The sequence below is a fragment of the Amblyomma maculatum genome, chromosome 3, assembly GCF_055883805.1.
Source record: "Amblyomma maculatum isolate TAMU_Amacu chromosome 3, ASM5588380v1, whole genome shotgun sequence".
NCBI lineage: Eukaryota > Metazoa > Arthropoda > Arachnida > Ixodida > Ixodidae > Amblyomma > Amblyomma maculatum.
The window spans coordinates 1,987,489-1,992,831 of NC_139346.1; the positions used below are offsets into that span (position 1 = coordinate 1,987,489).

Consider the following 5,343-nt stretch of genomic DNA (forward strand, 5'->3'; position numbering starts at 1 on the left):
TCTCAGAGCGGCCCTCTTCGCTTTATCATTGCGTCTCCAGTTTCGTGGCTTCTGCGCACGCCCCCGGAGAGGTCGGATCTGATTTTCTCACGCTCCGAGCTCAGCCAGCACGCGAACTTTGGCCCGCGCCGCACCCAAATCGGGCCTCCCGGGAAGCCGTGCGCCTGAATGGTGAGCCCCGCGGTCCCAGCCGCATCTCCACCCCAGACGATCACGCGCCGCAGCTCCCGTGGCTACCGCGGATTCCCCGGAAATGACGGCCTCCAACTCGGTCCGCGGGTATGATCCGTCGACCCTGCAAGTGGTGAACATGGACACCGTCTATCCCGAGGACTCTACACCATCTGAAGATGAATGCCTCGACGACATGGTGAGAATTCGGCGCAACAAGAACTCATCAGCTCTTAAAGACAACGGCATCTCCGCCCGGCAACAGGCGGCTGCTGGGTCTTCCGTGACAGGCGGAGCCTCCCAGCCCAAATGGCGGCCGCTGCAGACGCCGCGCATTGGGCGAGAAGAAATCATTGTTGTGCTCAAGCCAGCTGCAATGTTGGACTTGAAGGCTACATTTGCCCCTGGACAAGCCGGAGCCGCCGTCGACGGCCTACTCAAGGACCTCGGTGACGTGGGATGTACCGTGTAGCCTGTGTGCGACCAAAATGCGTTGGTGTGAGCCCGTATCTTCCTTCCAGCCGCCGTACACTTACTCGGTGATGTCACGCTGACGAGCGCAGCCCGTCAGCTCGCATTCCGGGGCCACCTCAAAGCCCCTGAATACAACATTGCGACAAATTGAATACCATCGAGAGAGTGTCCCTGCACGCCTCTATAAGAAAACTGTTCCTGCTTGTTAACGCTGCGGCACGGTAGGACACCGGGCAGATATTTGCCCGCGCCCACAGTCCGGATGATGTGCTTTCTGTGGGTCTCAGGTGGCTGTCACGCCTGAGGGCCTAGCTCAACACGAATGCTCCCCAAAGTGCCTGCTCTGCAGGCGAGCACATCTTACGGCATCTTCCGAATGTTCCGGAAAGTACCGCAAGCCAGGAACCCCATCTCCCGTCAAGCCAAAGGGCAACCGGGCAAGCCACCCCGGGATCCGCCCCCAAGAACAAGAAACGCCGGAAGTTGAAGAAGGCTTCCGGTGGTGCAAATCATGTGAAGTCTGGGGCCCATGAGCAGCCGCCGCCTCCACCGGTGCCTCAGCCGGGGATTTCCCACCCTTGGCACCCGTTGAACCCAAGGTGAGAGCCTTGGCTAGGGCAGCTCTCACTCCCCTACCGCCACCGAAACCGCCCTTCAGCAACAAAACACTGATCTGAGGCGCCAAACTGAAATTTTGGCGCGCAAAATTCAGGAACTGGAAACTAAGCTAAACAGGCGATCGAAGTCCCGTCCGGCGGGGCTCTCGTCTATGGATCAATCTGAGCCGGAGAATAGTGAGGATGCGCATTTGGTATCATCCGGGCTAACCAGCGCCTCTGACTCCTCTTGTGGAATCGTGACCAAGGGACTCATGTTCTTCGAGAGCCGCCAGAGCGCTCTAGAGCATAAGACTGAGTCGCTCCCAGCCAACATCATGGAGGCAGTCAAGGGCTCCATTCTGGAGCTCATTCAGACCGAACTAAGCCATATTCTGCCCATCATCGTTAACCAGGTGACCGAATCCGTCACGCTGGCTATTCAAAGCCAAATCCGGTCTAGCCATTCCTGCTCGAGATTTTCGCGACCCGGCACTTGTAGGTGGAAGGTGAAGGTGATGTTGGACGTCGGAGATGTTGGTGCCTGTGCCTGGCGAACCATCAACCACGGGATAGGACGTGCGCCACCCAAATTAAAAGAATAACGTTAAGTATGGCTAATCGTCCCCAGCGTAAAGCCAAAAACAATCAACGCGAACCATTTGAGATCATGCAATGAAACTGCAGGGGGTTGAAGAGCTGGAACAAGAGGTCGCATCTCCAACTCTACCTGCAGTCCCTCGGTGCTGAACCAGCGATTCTTGTATTACAGGAGCCCGCAGCAGACATTAAATGCACTGAGTACAGCTCGTTTCAGGGGGCGGGGCACCACAACGTGTATCCTGGTGAATAAGGCATATACCGCCGCTTCGGTCAATCTCGAGTTAGAAACAGATCACGAGTACAGCATGGTCATGGTTCACTAGCGATCACTACCTTCTTAGGATTACCCTTCTTGCGAAGGCACATCGAAAAGAGTGGAGGGAGGTCAAATTGACCAACTGGCGCCGCTTCCGAATGAAAGAAATCCTGCCCGTGCTTTTCACCGGCGGCTATGCGGAGTGGGCAAAACAGTTCGACAAAATACAACAGTACGCCACCGCCATTCAGACTACAGAAGAGATCCGCGCAGTGGACAACCACCTCCTGCACTTGTGGGAGGCACGCCGGAGTCTAACGAAAAGGTGCATGAAACAAACTAAATCGCAAACTCAAGGCTCGCATTGCCGAGCTGACTGAGCAGGCCGCGGCGTATGCTGCCCAGCTTACAGAATCAAATTGGATTGAACGCTGTAACTCGGCAGCCCGTCAAATGAGCTCGAGAGAGACTTGGCGCCTCTTTTGCAATCTCATTGGCCCCGCTCAGACGAGAGCGGAGACGCAGAGACAGCTCCGGCAGGCTTTGCATGGGTACGATGGTACAACGACTCAACTAGAGGACACCTTGTGCGACAGGTACCTCTGTTGTACGGAAGACCCAGTTGGACCAGAGTACGAGTACGCTGGACAGCCTAACCTCCAAATCGACGCCTCCTTCAAGACGAATGACTTGAGGCAGCGCTAGCTAAAATGAGGCGAGGTACTGCTCTGGGTCAAGATCGCATCACAGTCAAACTGTTAACGAATCTTCCGAACTCGGCATACCTACACCTATTGGAGTACATTAATCAGATCTGGGATGGACGTCCACTCCCCCAGACTGGCCGACCTCTTTGGTCAATCTCATTCCGAAACCAGGGAAGGCAGTGAATACCGACAACCTGAGGCCCATTTTACTCACATCGTGTGTGGGCAAGCTCATGGGGACAATGATAAGGGATCGCCTCTATCCATATATGGAGTCCAAGGGACCCTTTGCCGACACCATGTTCGGGTTCCGCCCGCACATGTCGGCACAGGATATCCTTTTCCAGTTACACTGAGACATAATCAGACCCACTGCAATGCGCCAAAATGACAAGGTCATCCTTACCCTCGACTTGAAGGGGGCGTTTGACGATGTCAAACATGGCAGTATCCTGTCTAACTTGAGCTCAACTAACTGTGGGCACAATGCCTTCGCCTACATTCGGGATTTTTTCTCGAAGTGTCAGGCCCTCCACATGATTGAGGACGAGGAGCACGGACCTTGCACCATGGGAACACTGGCACACCGCAAGGGGTGGTCTTGTCACCACTCCTTTTTAATATAGCATGATGCAGCTTCCACATCAATTGGCCCGGGTGGAAGGCATCCGTCACGTGTTATACGCGGACGAAAAATTTCGACGGGCGAGAGGAGCCTTGGAGATATGGAGGACCGCCTTCAGAAGGCAGCCGCAATTTTTGATGGTTACGTCGCTGGCTGTGGACTCCAATGCACTCCCGCGAAATCTGAACTTTTACATATCCTATCACGCCCAAAAGATAACACGAGTCTACACACCTCGCTGACGGGAGGTCCCATCAGAGAGGTGAAGGAGCTCCAAATCTTGGGCTTATTCATTCACAATAACCTCTGACCGGAGTCTACCCTCGTCAAACTCAAGCGAGTAGGTGAACAGATCGGACTTATGATCCACCGCGTTTCAAACAAGCGTGGTGAGTTACGTGGCAGGGACGCGCTTCGGCTCGCCCATGCCTTCGGAACCAGCAGGATCCTATACTCCGTGCCGTACCTACGCACCACGAAACAACACGAAGAACGCATTGATGCCATAATTAGGAAGGTCACAAAGCGAGCATTGGATCTCCCGGTTGCCACCGCTAACGCGAGGTTGTTAGCACTGGGGGTGCATAACACCTACCAGGAACTACGGGAGGCTCATCTCGTGAACCAATACATGCGACTCGCAGACGGCAGCCGGGCTCCGCCGGCTAGACCGCTTACACATACACCAGAGGAGACGCTTCGGATCCCGGAGCTGTGGCGTCACAAGCTCTGGGTCCAGCCACTCCCTCGAAACATGGATAAAGAAACACATGAAGGTAGACGAGCAGCACGGGCTCGGGCACTCGAACATCAACACAGGACAGGCACAGGGGTCTACTACGTGGACGTGGCAGGGCCATCGCCCTCCGGATTCTATATGGCAGCTGTACTTCACCAGTACCTCTACATGAACGGGCTCTCCTATCGAGCTCGAAATTCTGCTCAGGCAGAGGAGGTCGCCATTGCGTTAGCCGCCACTGACCCGAAATCGAGAACAATAACGACCGACTCACGACGAGCCTGTAAGCATCACGTGGCCGGCGATGTGTCACCGTTAGCCTACCACCGTCTTAGACAGACTCTGAGGGAATCGGTTCCCTCTTCCAAACGCATCATTTGGACTGCGGGCCACCAGGGTCTGCGAGGTAACGAGGCCGCTGATGCGGCTGCCCGAGCGCTTTCTTACCGGGCTCCTCACGCAGATTCCTCCGGCTTCGAGCCTAGGCTATCGCTTCTGCGGTTTCGCGAAATTCTCATTGACTATTGCGAACAACGTCAGCTTTACCCGGCTCCTGCAAAGGGGTTGAGTAGGGAGGACGAACGAACCATGAGGCGCCTGTATACCTACACTTTGTTTTATCCTGCTATAGCTAAACATTTCGATTCCAAGATAGATGGGCGGCGCCCATACTGTGGAGAGACTTCCGATGTCTACCATATGATGTGGGCATGTGCAAAGAAATCTACTCTTTCCCCTATCCCTTCCACCATCCCTTCCACCATCAGCTGCTCATCGCTAGTCCCAACGGGCTCTGGTGAAAATGGCAAGGGCGGCTACTTTATCCAGCGGGGTCCCGGACTAAAGACTCCACTCATGCAAAGGGTCCTTTTTGAGACTGCGCACTCTCATTTTCTAATTGAATGTTTTTCACCACCACCACCAGTTTCGTAGCGGGAAAGCTCCGCTAGGCCCCGATGCGCAGTTGTGTCCGTGGTTGTGCGTCTAGGTGTGGCCGTTTTCTCACACGTTTACTCTGGTACGGCGGCTCACTCGTTGTTGTGGCCCGCATCGTAAGTGAAACTGGATCAACAGTTCCTGGTTTTCAGCATCAAAATAAAGAAACTCAAAAGAACAAGGGAGAGGTTATCTGCAGTACGTGTCGCATGGGTTTGCTCTGCGCCTGTCTGGTC

The 5,343-nt window shown here is 54.8% G+C and overlaps 1 pseudogene; it reads left to right on the forward strand.

Moving 5' to 3' along the window:
- Window positions 1-253: 253 nt before the first annotated feature.
- On the forward strand, window positions 254-5,015 carry LOC146194106 (uncharacterized; annotated as a pseudogene).
- The last annotated feature ends 328 nt before the right edge of the window (window positions 5,016-5,343 follow it).